The sequence below is a fragment of the Podarcis bocagei genome (assembly GCF_964188305.1).
Source record: "Podarcis bocagei genome assembly, chromosome: 4".
NCBI lineage: Eukaryota > Metazoa > Chordata > Lepidosauria > Squamata > Lacertidae > Podarcis > Podarcis bocagei.
Window position 1 is genome coordinate 101,544,694 of NC_138128.1, and position 19,902 is coordinate 101,564,595.

General features: G+C 42.9%; 1 protein-coding gene and 1 long non-coding RNA gene across 3 annotated transcripts in view; one reads left to right on the forward strand and one right to left on the reverse strand.

Annotated features, from left to right (window-relative positions):
- Positions 1 to 19,902, forward strand: part of ETV6 (ETS variant transcription factor 6) — a 159,048-nt gene that overhangs the window by 67,809 nt on the left and 71,337 nt on the right. The gene's annotated exons all lie outside the window — the stretch shown is intronic.
- Positions 425 to 19,367, reverse strand: LOC308585422. Its single transcript, XR_014007387.1, has 3 exons — positions 18,266 to 19,367; positions 3,366 to 3,536; positions 425 to 1,176 (listed from the first exon to the last, which is right to left on the reverse strand). It is a non-coding gene; the product is annotated as an uncharacterized lncRNA (long non-coding RNA).

Consider the following 19,902-nt stretch of genomic DNA (forward strand, 5'->3'; position numbering starts at 1 on the left):
TCTTCGCCAGCAGCGGCAGCGCCGCCGCTGCTGGCGGAGACTTGCCGGCATGCCGAAGCCTGCACGCAGCGCGCCCAGGCTTCGCGGATCTTTCCTGCCTTCAAAAGCCGTCCGGGATAGCGGGAAGCGCTTCCCTGCTATCCCGGACTGCTTTTAAAATGCTGGCGCTGGGGAGCAAAGCCTTTCGGGCCCCGCCAGCCTTCCTGGACCTCTTCTGAAGGCCGGAGGGGGGGAGGGAAAGGCTTTGCTCCCCACCGCTAGCATTTAAAAGAGGTCCCCGGAGATTTCCCTATGGGCTTTCGTCTTGCGAAGCAAGCCCATAGGGAAATTCGTTTTGCGAAGCGCCTCCAAAACGGAAAACCCTTTCGTCTAGCGGGTTTTCCGTCTTGCGAGGCGTTCGTCTTGCGGGGTACCACTGTATTCCAAAAACACCCACTGTTAAGCTGATAATTTGATTTCTCATGAATAGTTCTTAAAACACTGAAAATGTAGTGTACAATTAAACTTGATGTGGAGCCTGTTGCTGGTGTAATCGAGCCAACATGAAGCATTTTAAGTCCAAATTAATTTCAAAACAAGAGAGTTGGATCAGTCTCAGTTTTAAAAAGAACATTTTAATGTTTTCTCTGAGCTTTGGGTCATTATATACAGCCTGGTATAAAACTCCCCCTCCCAACCCCTCTCTGCTTAAAGCCAACAGCAACAAAACCCCCACTGTATTTGAAGGGAAATTTCCCTTTTTGGGTTTCTGTGTCTCTGGAAAGAATTTTCAAGGAAGGCAGACACCAGTTCCCAGCTACATGCTTCCTGATAAGGAAGTAGCTCCAGTAAAGGCAGCTATAAATAACTCTGTGTGTGTGTTAATTTTGAAAACGAAGGGAGATTTATTTACTGATGTTCCTCTAAAGAGAGAATGGCTTTGGATTAGAAGCACAGGTTTTCCTTTTACAGGTTATCCTTGTTGTAGAGCTGTTTACTCTGTTGTTTATCCTGCTAAGTGGATGAATGAGTAACTCGAAATCTGATGTGCTGGGAGTGTTTCTGCTCATTACAGAGCAGGTTCCAGCATAATCTCCATATTTTTCTTCTCCTCACTGCACCCTTTTTAAAGGAAACATGCAGTCTGAAGTAGAGCTCTGGTAAAATTGCTCACTCCTTTTTTCTTTTTGGTTGGTCCTAAGAAAGGCATAGTTTAACTATCTTTGTGTGGACTTCTTGACAGGTCTTCCTCTACAATCCTTTTTGAGAGAACCCTTTTTTGTTTTGTCCGCCTTCCTCCCCCAAACCTGTGTAGAGGGCTTTTCCCACCCTACTCCTTCATTTCCACAGAACATGCACAATTAATACAGTATTAATTAATTATGGGGAGAGGTTGTTGCTGGCACAAGACGTGAGGCTTTCCAGCTTATGAAGCAAATGCTTTGATGCTGAGCTTTAAAGACCATTTCCGTCAGCTCCAGCCAGCAGAGCAGCGGAATGATATTTAAACCAGCCTCTCCTTACCAAGTTTAGAAAGTAAGAACCACTCTGTCCTGAAGAGAATTTCCAAAGCACAACAGAACAAAGGATTGGAGAATAGAAGAACTGCTGAAGTCTTCAAACAGAGGAGAGATGGGGAGCTGGTGGCTGCCTAGAGGCCACTGGACTGACGCTTCTGTCATCCCTGACCTTTGGCCAGTACTGGCTGGGGCTGAAGTGAGAAAGGGTTCCACAGCACCTGCAGCGCCACAGGTGCCCCACACCTGAGACAAGAGCAGAGGTCAGCAAACTTTTTCAGCAGGGGGCTGGTCCACTGTCCCTCAGACCTTGTGGGGGGCAGGACTATATTTTTTTTGGGGGGATGAGCGAATTCCTGTGCCCCACAAATAACCCAGAGATGCATTTTAAATAAAAGGACACATTCTACTCATGTAAAAACATGCGGGCCAGATGTAGAAGGTGATTGGGCTGGATCTGGCCCCCGGGCCTTAGCTTGCCTACCCATGTACAAGAGTCTCAGTAGGACAATTTCCATAAGCTTCCATTTGTAAAACAAATAGATGACTTTTGAAAGGGTCTAGTGTACCCCTGAATGACTATTTTGTTCAGGCAATTATGTTGTGAACAGCCCTGAGACCTGTGAGTATAGGGCAGTATACTAATATACTATTACGACTAATAATAATAATAATAATAATAATAATAATAATAATAATATAAATAGGAAGGAGGCTGAAGGGGCAATTCTTCCCCATGGTTATAAATGCTGTTAAGAGAATATGAGCAGTATATATTCTTTCTTTTAATCCTTGGAGAGCAACTTCCCCCACAGAATTTAATTTCTTTTTTTATATATATACTGTGGTACTTAACTTAAGTACTTAAACCTTGGGTTAAGTACTTAATTTGTTCTGGAGGTCTGTGCTTAACCTGAAACTGTTCTTAACCTGAAGCACCACTTTAGTTAATGGGGCCTCCCGCTGCTGCCGTGCTGCTGGAGCACGAATTCTGTTCTCATGTTGAAGCAAAGTTCTTAACCCGAGGTACTATTTCTGGGTTAGCGGAGTCTGTAACCTGAATGGTATGTAACCCGAGGTACCACTGTACATTCACTGAAGATATTTAGTTCATATATATTTAATATAACACACACACACACACACACTACAACAACACATGCAGTTCAGCAACTTGACTCAGTTACCTTGTTATTTAAAAAATGCACACATTTCCCAAAAGATGCTTTGTCTTCAAATCCCATTTCACTTTTCTTTAATATTAATTCTACCATGAGTGTCAAGATGCTTTCTCAACGCTTATGGTACAATTAATATTATTAATATTTATTCAGTGCTATTTTTCTAGCACAAGAGGTGCCGGAACTCACCATGAACATCTCCCTTGTTCTCTTATACCAGGGGTCAGCAACCCGCGGCTCCGGAGCCGCATGTGGCTCTTTTACACCTTTGCCGCGGCTCCGGGGCGGATACTAGCGAGGGGAGGAGGCGCATTGTGTGCCCTGACACTCCCCACTGTTTTAAATGTCGCAATGGTTTTGCGGCTCCCGGTTTTTTTTTCTTCGGTCCAAGTGGCTCTTTTCGTCTTAAAGGTTGCAGACCCCTGTCTTATACAGTAATGGCAATAGTGCCCACCTGAGAGGTGCTGAGTTCCTGTGAGTTCCGGCAGAAAAAAGCCCTTATTATAACATCCTCCCTTATAAGGAATGCAGTTGAGTCCTCAATTACTGTGGTTTGAAGTTGGCTTGCTTTGAGAGTGACCAGAATTTTAAATCATGATTGCTGGAACTTATGACTAGACAAAGTTTCAGGATAAACTAAAATTAAAACAAATGCTGGTGAAGGAGGGAAGAGAGGCAACATACGAACCCCAGTCTCATGGTGGCTCCTTCCTGCTCACGCAGATAGGGGTAAAGCATGTTTCAGCCTTGCATGCGAGCAAGGTGCAGGAAAGGAAGGCCAGAAGCCATTTAGAGCATAAACTTCCCCATCACAAGGTCACTTGTATATTTCTCTGTCCTTGCTACCTTCTGATCCTCTCTGGAAGCAAGGAAGATCTAGAGCTCCAATCATTCCACAAAATGATTGTAATCCAACAATATGAAAGCTGCTGCAATAATACATTTTAAAAGTTCAACCCCAACTTTGATATAAAGTTTGCCTTAAGAGAATTTGTTTTTTAAGCCACAAAAAGCTAAACAATTAAGTGGCTTGGCGGATCATTCTGGATATAATTTCCCTTACTTGTAATACAACTACCTAGTACTTCATTGGTTCTTCAACAACAGAAATAAAATGGGAATAGGGAGAAGTCTGAAAGGCAATGCATGTTGGATGTGTCTTGGTGCAGTTGCTGATGATGGTAAATGAATTTTTTGATTTGCAAGAATACCAAGCTTATTCTCTCTCTTTCATTTCCTCGAAGCCAACTACCCCTTTCAGTATTTGCACTTTTTGCTGGTTTTCACTTCCCTCTAATGACTTGGCAGAGACATCTTTTCAAAATTCCCCACTCATGCCGTTACTTCTTGTTCCCTCTTTTTTCCTGTGTAAGGCACTGGAGTTAATATCCAGCTTCTTTAAAAACATCTCTGCGACCTTTTTGTGGTTTGGGCCCAGGCTTTTCGTTTTATTCTCACTGACTCTACTACAGTAATTATGATTCCATTTCATGAGGAGAAGGCAATCCAAGCCATATATATGCTGTGCTACCATACAAGTGCAGAATATCCCAGATTACAGCATTGCAGGCAGAATTCAGAGTCCTAAGGGCCTCTGCTTTAATTTTACTTAAAGCAAGTTTAAAGCCTTCATGGATACAAATACAGTGGTACCTCGGGTTACATATGCTTCAGGTTGCATAAACTTCAGGTTACAGACTCCGCTAACCCAGAAATAGTACCTTCGGTTAAGAACTTTGCTTCAGGATGAGAACAGAAATCATGCAGTGACAGCGGGAGGCCCCATTGGCTAAAGTGGTGCTTCAGGTTAAGAAGAGTTTCAGGTTAAGAACGGACCTCCAGAACGAATTAAGTACTTAAACTGAGGTACCACTGTATATGCTAAAAAGAAGCCTGGTATCAATCCAGTATTCACTGTAATGCATGAGTATGATGTGCTGAAAATCAGGTATGGTGTGCACATTTTGAAAAAAGAAAGCCTGCAAAAATATTAAAAGAGTTAGTTTTTGGTTTTCCATAGTTGACGAGATTAGGGACAAGGTGTTCAGAAGCATCTTAGAAGGAGAGAGAGAACATGACAAATGGAGTGCATATTAGCAAGAGTGCTGTGCAAGAAAGAAGAAGTCCCCATGGTTGTGAGAGTGGGATATAGTGGGTGGAAGGAGTTGGAGAACTGGAAGGAGAAAACCATGGTTTAGTCAAAGAAAAAATGTGCCAAGAGTGTGAGGCAATGAGATCATGAAAGGGGAGAAGATTTTTTTATCAACAGAATACCATATTTCACTGCATAATTGCCACACTCCCAAAAAATTGGTTAATTACCTTTCATTATGTAATTGTTGCATGATATAATTGTGTTTCTCCCCGCCACTTAAACAGAGCAACAAGGTGGCATTGTGGATACGCATTTCTCGCGCGTGCATTGTGAGCTGTGAGTGTAGAATTCTCAGCGCATGTGCCGCCAGTGTATCGTATTTCCGTAGGCGCAAGGGGTTCTAAAACTGGCATGTTTCCACAAATGGATGAAGTGTTTGTGTATGTGAATGAAATGCGTAACAATGGCTGCGGTGTGTATTGTATGAAATGTTGCAAATGAAGGCAGAAGAAATTGATAGAAACTATGAAAATTCTGAAGGGGCAGTGTAGATTGTGTGAAAGATACAGGATAACTCCTACCCCTGGTTTTGCAATCTTCAATGAAACCCCAAAAAACTGCAAATTAGTTACTGTATATATATATATTTAAAAACCTATAGATTATGAATAGTTTCCTTATCTTTGTATTATTTACTGAATGCTGGGAGAGACACTTGTTTTCTGACCTGAAATGGGAAAATTGCAACTTACTGTAAATCTGGCAGTGCAGCTGGTTATATCCCTTGTGCTAAGGTGCTTCATAAAATGTTTTCTGTTATTCATTAAGTGTTGGCTCTCAACAAGATTCACAAGAGGTCTGTGAGAACAGTTCGTATAGGTTTGCTCCCCTCTTTTAGCTCCCCTTTCAAAAGAATCCCATTTTTTAAATAAAGTTCCTCAATGTGAAAGTTTATTTAAAATAAAACCACACTGCACTTTACAGACAGACAGACAGACAGACAGACACACACACACACACACACACACACATTAAAAAAACAAAAACCCCGAAAGCTGACTCCAAAATGCTGTCCTGCCAGATCTTAGGAAATATAATGGAACAATTTGGCTCCAATCCTAAACACATTTGCCTGTCCGTAAATTGTTTTACAATCAATTTGTCAGTGTGCTAAGGGTTCTTTGTTCCTGATTTCAAAGCAAGGGATTAGCATGTAGGATATTCTCCCCGTATCCCTGCTTCGTCATTGCTATTATTTCTCCTTTTTCACTTTCCTAAAATCCCAGCCAACACTGCTTGTGCAAAGACTTTTCCAGAGAGAGAGAGTTTGAGGTGGACTTACTTAAAAAAATTGCTGTCTGTGGAGGAAGGGAGAGGTTTCTGGGCAAGCAATCATGGGTAACGGGGGGGGGGCTGCTTGCTCTGCCTGAAAGAGGACCTGTTCATCCCCAAATTCTGGCTGCAGAACCAGCAGCAGCGTAGGTTGAGCTTGCAAAAAAGAAAAAGAAAAAAGAAATCTCTTCAAACAGCCTCCGCTCAAAGGCCACACTTCTGAGGGAAATTTCCTTTTTGGGGAAGTTGCTGCAAAGGAATTTCCTGTGTGGGCAGACATAGCTTCCTGACTTGAAGGCTTATTGGATGGGGAAAGAGTTCAGAATGGAATGACAAATTAAAGACATAGCAGTCCAATTCCCTTCAAAACAGCTATCAGATGAGCTCAGCCCATGCGCCATTCCACTCCCGCGCAGGATGGAAATAAAATGCTTCTCTCCTGACAGGATTCACTCTGAGGCTTCAAGCACATCCTTCCCACAGACTCCCCTGGACTGTCATCTCACTTTCTCCCTTGTTAGCAATTACCTGCTGATGGTTCTAGTTAAAGATGGCTTCTTTGTCTGACTCATTTTCAATCAAGAGCAAATGTCTTTTGTGAAAGAACCTTCTCTATAAAAGCAAATCTGCACAAGGTAAACCTTTCGCTTTTTCCCTACCAAAGAAATACTGGTTTCCTTTAAGAACTGTTCTTAATTTGTTTGGATATTTGCACCATGTGACTCAGAAGTCCTAGGGCAGCAGTTTGACTCCAGCATTTATAAACTTCTTACACCAAACTTCACCCTGAGGCAGGCGCAGTCCTTCCCGTTTTGCCAAGAGAAGCAGTGGGCAAACGGGGCGCTGCGTCTAGTACTTCCACCACCTGAGGCAGTTGCTTCACCCTGCCTCATTGATGGCCAGCTCTGCCTGAGGCACATGTCTAGTTCATTGCCAGACATACCTGACTTCCACACCCCACTCTCCTCACATATACCCTTTTGACTGTAAAAGGACTTGCTTTTTATGGACTAATCTGTTGACCATTGGTGATAAGGAACTGCAGGCAGGCAAGTGAGCAGGCTGGCAGAGGAGGAACTGAGCACAGTCCAGCCTGGGCAACCAGCATAAAAATGTTGTCAGCCCTGGAGGAGGGATGGATCTCTATGTTTGTCAGTCCCCAAGGCTAGTATAAGGTTTTTGTTGTCATCGTACTTTTATGAAATATATATAATTCTATTTTTTTTAATTGTCTAGTAGCACCCTCTGAAGGTGCATGCACACGAAAGCTTATACAGTGGTACCTCAGGTTAAGAACTTAATTCGTTCTGGAGGTCTGTTCTTAACCTGAAACTGTTCTTAACCTGAGGTCCCACTTTAGCTAATGGGATCTCCCACTGCCGCTGTGCTGCTGTCGCACGATTTCTGTTCTCACTCTGACGTTCTTAACCCGACATACTACTGTATTTCTGGGTTAGCGGAGTCTGTAACCTGAAGCGTCTGTAACCTGAAGCAACTGTAACCCAAGGTACCACTGTACCAAGAACAAACTTAGTTGGTCTCTAAGGTGCTACTAGACAATTTTTAATTTATAGATATGTATTTTTCGACTGCGTCAGACCAACACAGCTACCTACCTGAATCACACTTTTATGTTGTTCTAAAATGTTCCAACCGGTTAAATCTTGACCAGCCAATTGAAGACCAGTGACTACAGCTGTGGTATACCCCTAGAACCCTTTCCACGTATGTTTGCTACCTGGCTCCTGTGCATTGCAAAGACTTGTGAGGAGCTGGGACTAGCCCTATATTCTGATACAGTACAGATCAACCATGCCTCCTAGATTGTCTCTAATCAGACCAGGTCACTTTAAGTCAGCAACATACACCTATCCTGACCTTTTCTTCCCCAGAAAACTTTGAGGTTAAAGTTTTCTGATGCTGCTAGTCAGAAATGGCTAGTCCTTTAAAAAAGTAATCCAGGATCATTAAGGAGGTAGACCTTGTTTATAGACCAATTTCTGATTGGTTACAGGGATACCCAATCTCATATCTCAACTTTTGATAAGATCATAGAAGATCATAGAATCATAGAGTTGGAAGAGACCACAAGGGCCATCGAGTCCAACCCCCTGCCAAGCAGGAAACACCATCAGAGCACTCCTGACATATGGTTGTCAAGCCTCTGCTTAAAGACCTCCAAAGTAGGAGACTCCACCACACTCCTTGGCAGCAAATTCCACTGTCAAACAGCACTTACTGTCAGGAAGTTCTTCCTAATGTTTAGGTGGAATCTTCTTTCTTGTAGTTTGGATCCATTGCTCCGTGTCCGCTTCTCTGGAGCAGCAGAAAACAACCTTTCTCCCTCCTCTATGTGACATCCTTTTATATATTTGAACGTGGCTATCATATCACCCCTTAACCTCCTCTTCTCCAGGCTAAACATGCCCAGCTCCCTTAGCCGTTCCTCATAAGGCATCGTTTCCAGGCCTTTGACCATTTTGGTTGCCCTCCTCTGGACACGTTCCAGTTTGTCAGTGTCCTTCTTGAACTGTGGTGCCCAGAACTGGACACAGTACTCCAGGTGAGGTCTGACCAGAGCAGAATACAGTGGCACTATTACTTCCCTTGATCTAGATGCTATACTCCTATTGATGCAGTAGTCCGTCCCAAATTCCCATAAAAATATGTTTAGCTTCCTAGAACCATCAGATGAAGAATCTATATATGTTGTCGCAGGCCATCTTCTCTGCAAGGGATTCTGCACCTGCTTTGAAATAGAAGACTCTGTCATCAGCTTTCATTTAAAGTCTGTGCCTGAGATTTTGTGTCTTCCTTTCTTTCTCCTCTCTCTCCTTGTCCTACAGTCCCAAATAAATGTTTTATACTGGAATATTTGATTTCACTGAATTAAAAAGAAATTTCTCACTAGAATCCTACCCATGAGCCAGACTGCGCAGGTGTTAAGCCAGACTGCTCTTGTGTTCTAAGGATATTTACTGGTTATCGTTCTGTGAGCAGTGGGCTTTGGGGAAGTAAATGCAAAGCTCCTTACTTTCTAGTTTGTTAAGGGTGCTGGGAATTGCAGTTCTGTGAGGGGTAAACTACTGTTCCCAGGATTCTTTGAGGGAAGCTTTAGATGTGTGGTGTGGTGTGGACATCTTACACCCTTCCATTGTGAGAAAAGTCCCTACTCTCTGCTTCCTGTTCTTTAACCAATCACTGATTCATAAGAGAAGTCTACAAGCGCACACATACAGAATTTAGAACAGGACATTTCAAATGCAAAAATAGTTATGTATGACAGATAAATGTAAGGAAATTTATCTGGTCTTTAGAATTTGAATTTTGTAATTATGCAATTAGGTTTAGAGTTGAATAATGTTGTTACAGCATTGAATGTTATTTCACATGCCCCAGTGGCAAACCCACATTTGCCACCAAGTGTGAACTCATCAGGGAAGTGCAGTCAATAACAACTATATGATAAGTTTCTCTTTGTGATACATTTGTGTTGTATTCACATTCTGCACTATATGTGAAGTGTACACTTAAAATACACTTAAAGTGTATTCTGAAAATACACGGTTTCCTGCTTGGCAGGGGGTTGGACTCGATGGCCCTTGTGGTCTATTCCAACTCTATGATTCTATGATTCAATGAAAACTATAATGTGCAAAGCTATCCCTAGATGTCTGAAAATTAGTGTCTGCCTCAAATGCATCTAGTAAAGCTTTCTGCAGGTATTTCTGAAAGGCCTGATGAGAAATGGGGTCTTTTCTCTCTCTCTTTTAACACATATTGCCTTGTTACGACCAGATGAACTATTCAAAGGAACAACTGGTGTTTTGCTTGAGGGAAATTTCCTTTCTGAGGAAGTTAGTCATGCAAAAATGTGAAAGAAGACTCTAATGTGTGTAGAGGGAGTGCCCTGGTTGCACATTTCCTGGAAAAGGCAGCTGTTGACATACTATTGACTAATGCAAAGTCTGTCTGTTTGAAGACAGCTCCTTTCTCGATTCTCATTCCAAAGGGCATGGAGCGGACATTGCATGGTGTTTTTTTGGTTCAACCACTAGAACTCCTCAGTTTAAAAAAGCTTAGGCATGAGGCCTGTGAAAGACCTACTCGGTATAAAGCAATTTTATCTGCTCAGTTGACCCCCTAAATTGCCTTAACAGGTAACCCTAGAGGAGTAGGCATGTTAACCAGCAAAAACAACTTTTACTTATGACAGGTATCCTGTTCATGGAGATCCGTAAATGTCAAAGCCAGCACTGTGAATTGTATCTGGAAACTAGCAGGTGACATTGCATCTCTTGATGGAGAGGTGTAGCTGCGGTCTCTTGAACCAGCCCTTGCTAGGAAGCTGGCCAGGACCCTGCCAGTATTGTTCCCACCATTATGGAAAAAGTGAGCCAGACCTTCAAAAATCTCAGAAATGTAGACTCTGAAAATATGAGCAAAGAAAAACTGAATAGAGAGGTAGCTGATTACTTTCCTTCTGCTTCTTTTAACCTTTTGCTTGTCTCTCCCAAGTTATTTTTTGCTGGTTTGGGGGCTAGAAATGTTTTCATATAAAAACACAAAAAAGAAGGTTGGCATTCTCGGTATTCTATTCTGAGTTCCAGTTGTATCTAAAAGTATCAGAACTTCCACAAAGTTTGCTTTTCATTATTTCATGACATTGAGGTGAAGAAAGATGCAAACAGAGGAAACCCCCTGTTTAGTAGGAAAATGCTACTGTCAAAATCAGGAAATACTTTGAAGAAGAAGAAACCAAAACAAAAAGCACAGTAATCTGTGATTAAACTTCTGAACCCACCTCTCTTCAGTAGACTGGAAATTCTAGATGCCTAATAATTCAGGACAGATATCCATATGTCCAATATATTTTGCAGAATGCTCATGCTAAGATTTTGAGATTGCAATATTATGCATGCTGGTTTAGGGCTGCATGTCTCCAGTAAATCCAGTAAATGTGAACAGTCTTTTTTTTTTTTTACATTAGCCATGGTCACATGATCATATCTCAGCTTCATAAACAGATGTGAACAAGCTTCATGTTCCTGCTTTGCCCTTCCTGTCGCACAAGTAGGAAGAGGATCCAAGATGCTACAGTTAAGCATAGCTTCCCATTATATTAGAACCGAGAACTGTCCCTAATGGCCTTCAAACAAGCCAACCATGGCTTCAGATGCTGGTTTATTAATAGTTTCTGTAGTCTGTAATGTATCAACATTGCAGAATGCAGTTCAATTAAGAGTATTTATTCATAGGTATTTATTTCATAATATGTTCTTTGCTTTAATATATCTGGCATGAAACTTGTAGCATACTATAGAGATGGCTAAAGAGGGGTGTGTTAAATACAGTGGACCCCCGGGTTATGTTACCTTCGGGTAACGTAACTTTCAGGTTGTGAACCCAGAAAACCCGGAAGTGTATTCTTCTGGGTTTCACTGCGCATGCATGCACAGAAGCACTCTGTGCGCCACACACATGTGCAGAAGCAATGCCTCTACTTGCGGATTTTTCGGGGTACATACGAACTCCTGGAACGAATTACATTCATATCCAGAGGGTCCACTGTACATAGGATCTGGGTTGTTACATCCATACAATAAATTTACAGTACATGGCATTCCCCAAAGAACTCTGGGAACCTTAGTTTGTTCAGGGTGCTGGGAATTGTAGTTCTGTGAGGGCTAAACTGCAGTCCCCTGTATTCTTCGAGGAAGCAATTACTATTTATTTTAGCTATTTATTTCATAAAATTTATACACTGCTTGATTGTAAACAAACAAACAAACAAACAAACAAACACACAAACTCAAGGCTGGATTAATGCACCATATTATACATAGGGCTGGCTCTGAAGACAGAAATTTCAATTAGTGCCGAATTCAGTGGCCAGGTTGCTCACTGGGACAATACAGTTTGTGCATGTTACACCAATCCTGGTCTGGCTGCACTGGCTGACAATTACCTTCCAAGCCCAATTTTGACTTATAAAGCCTTAAAAGGTTCAGTATTGCAGCATCTCATGGATCACCTCTCCCTATATAATAAACTGACCAGACTTTGCGCTCATCCTCTATGTGTACCTCCTAGGGCTGGGCGATATCTGGTTTTCAATATCAGCTAAACATTGTCATATATGGATAGGAACTACACAGAGGTGAACAGGATAGTGTCTTGGAAACTGTTAATACTTAAGGGTCTAAAACTGATAAATGATGATATTACCAATCACCTCATGGTCACTTTCGTTAGCAGGCAAGCCAAAATGCATCCAAACAGGATTTTTGGTTTTGGGATTGGCTGCCAAATGGTGGTATTCAGGACAATCCAAAGTACGGTGTTGAGTTATAGTGAATATAAATAATCAGGGACTGCCAGACTGCAAGCGGCAGAAGCGGCAGCAGCCTTGCGGTGGCAGAATCAACAACAGCCGGGGGGGCAGAAGCAGTGGCAGCCATAAGTGGCACAATAATCAGCAGCCTTCGAGGCCCTGTCATGGCGCCTGCAGTAGTGGTGGCCTGCAAGGCCTTGCGGTAGTGGCAGCTGAAGTGGAGGCGGCCTGCAAGGCCTCGCTGAGACAGGCTGCTGCAACTTCTTCCACCACCAAGAGGACTTGCAGGTCACTGCCGTTTCTCGCTGCCTGGCTAAGGCCTTGCAAGCCCCACTGATTGTGTCGTGGCCACTGCAAGTCCTCGCAGGCCGCCACCGCCACTGCCACCACCTCCCGCTGCCGCTGTGAGGACTCGCAGGCCGCTGCCACTTCTGCTGCCAAATATGTTTACAGGAGAGAGGGTTATAATAATAATAATACCTTATTCTTTATATCCCAGCCATCAGACTAGGTTTTCCCAGCCACTCTGGGCAGCTCTCATCATCATCATCATCATCAAGTGATAAAACTTCAAACAATAAAAACTTCCCTAAACAGGGCTGTTTTCAGATGTCTTCTAAAAGTCAGATACAGTGGTACCTCGGGTTAAGAACTTAATTCATTCCGGAGGCCTGTTCTTAACCTGAAGCACCACTTTAGCTAATGGGGCCTCCTGCTGCTGCCACGCCACTGCTGCGCAATTTCTGTTCTCACCCTGAAGCAAAGTTCTTAACCCAAGGTACTATTTCTGGGTTAGCAGAGTCTGTAACCTGAAGCATCTGTAACCCGAGGTACCACTGTAGTTGTTTATTTCCTTGACATCTGATGGGAGGGTGTTTCACAGGGTGGGTGCCACTACCAAGAAGGTCCTCTGCCTGGTTCCCTGTAACCTCACTTCTCGCAGGGAGGGAACTGCCAGGAGGCCCTCGGCGCTGGACCTCAGTGTCCAGACTGGACGATGGGGGTGGAGACGCTCCTTCGGTATACTGGGCTGAACCTGTTTAGGGCTTTCAAGGTCAGCACCAACACTTTGAATTGTGCTCAGGAACGTACTGGAAACCAATGTAGGTCTTTCAGGACCAGTGTTATATGTTTCTTTTTTAACTATTTGTGCTTTTATCTTGTATTTTTATCTTGTGAGCTGCTCTGATTTCCTTTGATGAAGGACGGTATATAAATTAATAACAACAACAGCAATATCAGGAAAAATTCACAACCATACCTTAAACTACTAATAAACTACTAATCAGATTAGAATTACCTCAACTTTCAAGCATCTGTTTAGGCTTATCTAAACAAGAACATTTTTAGCAGGCAGAGAAAAGAATACAGTCAAAGTGACTGTATATCTCAATATATTGATCTCAATATATTAAAGTGGTATAAATGTGCTTTAAATGCATGGTGTAAATATGACCCCAACAGACTCTCCTAGAATTAAGCATGACCTTCAAGGTCTCATTTGTAATCGGCAAAAAGAAAAATGCTAGATTTTTCTGCCTGTATCCACCAGATGATTCTTTCTTTTCCATTGCAAACCATCCATCTACATATTTTATACATAACAACTGACCAGAGTTGTGCAAACTGGGAACTTTCCCTAGGCTAAATTACACAATTCTGAGAAATGATCTGAGCAAATGGAGGAACTGAATCCTTTGCTACACATTTGAATAGCTGCATATTTCTTCAGGTGTTGAGAAAGCTAAGCAAATAACTCTCTTCCTCCTCAATTGTCATCTCGTCTGTCCTCCCAGTTGAACGACGTGGCCCAGGGAGAGAGGGGAAAATAGTGGAAGTGAACAGCTGGCTTCGCAAATGGTGTAAACAGGAACGGTTTGGATTCTTAGATCACGGACTGCAGTTTCTTGAAGATGGACTTCTGGCAAGTGATGGGCTGCACCTCACAACGGTTGGGAGGAATGTTTTTGCCAAAAATCTCAGAAACCTCATCAGGAGGGCTTTAAACTGACTAATGTGGGGGAGGGAGACAGTGCTCCTGAAGGTAGGAGTCTATCAATTAATGAAGATGATCATCCAAATGTCATAGACCAAATGGAGCAAACAGCACGCGGACCTAGTGGTGGGAGGAAAAAATCCTTAAATAAGAGACACGGGGGAATGATTAATGGACTTCAATGTCTGTACACTAATGCGCAAAGCATGGGAAATAAACAAGATGAGCTTGAGCTCTTGGTACAGCAAACTAAATATGACATAATAGGCATCACTGAAACCTGGTGGGATAAGTCCCACGATTGGAATGTAATAATGGGGGGATACAATCTATTTCAGAGAAACAGACCAGACAAGAAAGGAGGAGGAGTGGCGTTATATGTCAGGGATGTGTATACCTGTGAAGAGATCCAAGATTTAGAACCTCAAAGCCAATGTGAGAGCATTTGGGTCAAAATTAAGGGAGAGAAGAATAACAGAGACCTCATTGTGGGAGTTTACTATAGATCCCCAAGCCAAACGGAGGACATAGATGATGCCTTCCTGGAACAGATGGCCAAGCATGCAAAAGGAAGGGAGATAGTAGTAATGGGGGACTTCAATTACCCGGATATTTGTTGGATGTCAAACTCAGCCAAGAGCATAAGGTCAAACAGATTCCTCACTGGCCTTGCAGACAACTTCATTGTCCAGAAAGTGGGAGAAGCAACAAGAGGAACAGCCATTTTAGATCTGGTCCTAACCAATGTTGATGACCTGGTTAGTGGGGTAGAAGTGGAAGGATCATTAGGCGCGAGTGATCATGCTCTTCTGAAGTTTACTATACAGCGGAAAGGAGCAGCCAAGCATACTAGGACTCAATTTCTTGACTTTAAGAAAGCCGACTTCATAAAACTTAGGGAAGTGCTGGGTGAGATCCCATGGACAGTAATACTAAAAGGAAAGGGAGTTCATGATGGCTGGGAGTTTGTTAAGAGGGAGATAGTAAAAGCACAACGTCAGGCAATACCAATGAGACGGAAACATGGAAGGTGCCTAAAGAAGCCAGGGTGGCTATCTAAAGAACTTTTAACTGAATTAAGATTAAAAAAGGATGTGTACAAAAAATGGAAAAGGGGGGAAACCACCAAAGAGGAATTCAAACAAATAGCCAGCACGTGTAGACACAAAGTCAGAAAAGCTAAAGCACAGAATGAACTCAGGCTCGCTAGAGAGGTTAAAAGCAACAAAAAAGGCTTTTATGGGTATGTTCGTAGCAAAAGGAAGAACAAAGAAACAGTGGGGTCACTCAGAGGAGAAGATGGTGAAATGCAAACAGGGGACACAGAAAGGGCTGAACTCCTCAATGCCTTCTTTGCCTCAGTCTTCTCCGATAAAGAAAACAATGCCCGACCTGAAGAATTTGGAGCAAATGATTCAGCAAAGGAAACACAGCCCAGAATAACTAAGGAGACAGTACAAGAATATTTGGCTAGTTTAGATGTATTCAAGTCTCCAGGGCCAGATGAACTGCATCCAAGAGTATTAAAAGAACTGGCAGATGTGATCTCAGAACCACTGGCAGTCATCTTCGAGAAATCCTGGAGAACAGGCGAAGTCCCGGCAGACTGGAGGAGGGCAAATGTTGTCCCTATTTTCAAAAAGGGGAAAAGAGAGGACCCAAATAATTACCGCCCAGTCAGTGTGACATCAATAGCAGGGAAGATTCTGGAGCAGATCATTAAGCAAACAGTCTGTGAGCACCTAGAAAGGAATGCTGTGATCACCAATAGTCAGCATGGATTTCTGAAAAATAAGTCATGTCAGACTAACCTGATCTCATTTTTTGACAGAATTACAAGCCTGGTAGATGAAGGGAACTCAGTGGATATAGCCTACCTTGATTTCAGTAAGGCATTTGACAAGGTGCCCCATGATATTCTTGTAAAGAAGCTGGTAAAATGCGGTCTTGACTCTGCTACCACTCAGTGGATTTGTAACTGGCTGACTGACCGAACCCAAAGGGTGCTCATCAATGGTTCCTCTTCATCCTGGAGAAGAGTGACTAGTGGGGTGCCACAGGGTTCTGTCTTGGGCCCGGTCTTATTTAACATCTTTATCAACGACTTGGATGATGGACTCAAGGGCATCCTGATCAAATTTGCAGATGACACCAAACTGGGAGGGGTGGCTAACACCCCAGAGGACAGGATCACACTTCAAAACGACCTTGACAGATTAGAGACCTGGGCAAAAACAAACAAAATGAATTTTAACAGGGAGAAATGTAAAGTATTGCACTTGGGCAAAAAAAAATGAGAGGCACAAATACAAGATGGGTGACACCTGGCTTGAGAGCAGTACATGTGAAAAGGATCTAGGAGTCTTGGTTGACCACAAACTTGACATGAGCCAACAGTGTGACGCGGCAGCTAAAAAAGCCAATGCAATTCTGGGCTGCATCAATAGGAGTATAGCATCTAGATCAAGGGAAGTAATAGTGCCACTGTATTCTGCTCTGGTCAGACCACACCTGGAGTACTGTGTCCAGTTCTGGGCACCACAATTCAAGAAGGACAGTGACAAACTGGAACGTGTCCAGAGGAGGGCAACCAAAATGGTCAAAGGCCTGGAAACGATGCCTTATGAGGAACGGCTAAGGGAGCTGGGCATGTTTAGCCTGGAGAAGAGGAGGTTAAGGGGTGATATGATAGCCATGTTCAAATATATAAAAGGATGTCACATAGAGGAGGGAGAAAGGTTGTTTTCTGCTGCTCCAGAGAAGCGGACACGGAGCAATGGATCCAAACTACAAGAAAGAAGATTCCACCTAAACATTAGGAAGAACTTCCTGACAGTAAGAGCTGTTCGACAGTGGAATTTGCTGCCAAGGAGTGTGGTGGAGTCTCCTACTTTGGAGGTCTTTAAGCAGAGGCTTGACAACCATATGTCAGGAGTGCTCTGATGGTGTTTCCTGCTTGGCAGGGGGTTGGACTCGATGGCCCTTGTGGTCTCTTCCAACTCTATGATTCTATGATTCTATGACTTCTATGACTTCAATCAATACAAGGGGCTTTAAGCAGGGGAAAGGGGCACACTTCCTCTCCAGCACGTTGAAGATTTCATAATCCACACACATTACTTTCTGTTCATGAATACAAGTAGCAACACGTTTGAATACTGGATTGGCATCTCTTACTCTGGACATGTGCCAGAGCAACACAGCAGAAGGCAACCCCTGCTCCTCCCGTCTGTTTGCTTCCCAGGCCTTTTAGCCAACCCTCCCTCACCTGCTGGGTGTTGCACCTGGAGATCTGCTTCCCATGGCAGAAAAGACCAAGGATGGACAGCAGGGCTGGAGAACTGGTAGATAGGAGAATCCACATCTTCCGTCTTTACTGTTTTGGCGAGAGATGTGATAGGGTTGCCATATTTTGAAAATGGCCTTCCGTTTTCATCATCATTATTTATTAAATTAGTATGCTGCTCTTATTGGTACAGTTCATTTGATAATGACCAGTTATTGATATAGTTCCATTTGCAGACTGTCTCATCCCAAAAGGTCAAGAACAGATTAATGCATAACTCCCCCACCCACACACTTTAAACTTGGTATAGTTACTAAGGAATAAAGATGTCCCCTTTGTCTAGTTAACTCTCTGTTTATATCAAGGGCCAAATTCCTCTTTCCATCCCAGTCAGCTCTCAACAGAACTGAATGGTTGGTTTCTGAACTGAAGTCTTCGCTCAGGTCCAGCACTGTTTCTCACTAACCTGACAGACATTCCAAAGATGTCTCTGGCGGGCAGTATCTACTACTGTTTTGTTGTTAACTTTCAGCTCTCTTACTCACCAGGGAACACTTGTGGAGGGCTCTTCATACATTGAAGCTGTAATCCATTAACCCTACTTGATCCTTTTTCCTCTTTGCTGCTTCTCTCTGGATGGTCTTACTGCTCAGGTCACAAATTTAGTGGTATACTAAATGATCGAGGCATCAGAGTGATCCTGGGCGAACAAGTTTCCATTTTCAAGGGAAAACCAACTTAGAAGAGAGAGAAACAGAGTTTTTGCAGGATGAAAACCACCAATCAAGAAGGAAGCCACTCCAAAGTTAGAGGAGAAAGGAGGCAAAGGACCGTTTATAAGGAAGTCCACATCGAGTTTCTGAAAAAGACATTTTAAGATAATGTGTACCCCAGATATGAGACCAGGGAGGCATTGGCAAGGTGCATCAGAGTCGAGGAAGATTGCGTGCACAGAACAGCCAGAACAAAGAGGACTGGTTCCAAAATAATGACTAGGAACTGAGCTACAGCTCCTTATAGCCTCTGTGACAGAAGAAGAAGTCCAAGCAGCAAGCTGGGAAACAGCCCAAGTATCTACACACAGCAATATTACCAGCCGCACAACTTCCATTATCCCGAAAGCTATGGAGGAGGGTTCTGGCAGCCCCCTCTCAGCAACACTTAACCAGCAGAGCACCTCTATGCCTTGCAGTACCAGAACTCCCAGGAATTGAATCCAGTTCATTACCAGCAAGCTGTTGTTGGTAGAACTGGGCTTTTGTGGGACTTCCCAGGCAAGCAAGTGCCCAGTTCCATATTAGGGTGGAGAGATGGTGAGGCAGCCTCCACCATTGGCTGGTGCATTGCATCAAGCAGTAATACTCCCTGGTGTGCAATGGGGAATTATCCAGCTGCAAATCCTGTAAAATGCTGGATGATGATGGAAGTGGTTCAGGCTCTCAGTTCTTCTCTTTAGATCTAGTTTCAGAACAAAGGAGCCAGACTGCCAGTGGGGATTATCAAGCTTCAAATGTTGCCTGAAGATTACCAAAGTTGGGAGCAAAGCAATGCCTTTCCTTCTCCCAACATCTTCCAGGGTTACCCATACATATAAGATTTGTTTTCTATCTTTAAATTTATCACATTTCAAAGTTTTTCAACAAAGTTTGTTCTCTGGAATCATCATCTGGCTTTCCATTTACTGAAGCATATGCAAGGAAGCTAAAAACACTTGGATATTGAAATAAAAAATAAAAGCTAAACAATTAATTGACTATGTGTTCATTGCAGACAGATTGACATTGCCCAAACACTGGAGAGACTTATAATGTGTGCCATTGGACCACAGGTGTGATATTTAGCCTCAAAATGATATTTCTTCATGCTATTAAAAAACCCAAATAATTTTTTGACTTGGCACTCACTTTTTTATGTTAGCAACAAGGGCCAGAGTAAAAATCCTATTATGCTGGAATTTGGAATGCATGGCACTGTATTGTTTTTTTATTTTCACACACACACACAACTTTATTGTGGTCCATAGTCCCAAAATACACAGTACATTAAAAAAATAATACATTGCCGCTGTTGTTTTAATTTCATTTTTGTATTATTCCCTTGTATTCATGGATACATATTTGTACTTACCTTCACACTGATTAGTGTCCTTCCTAAAAGAGGGTCCTCGAGGCCAGAGGGACGT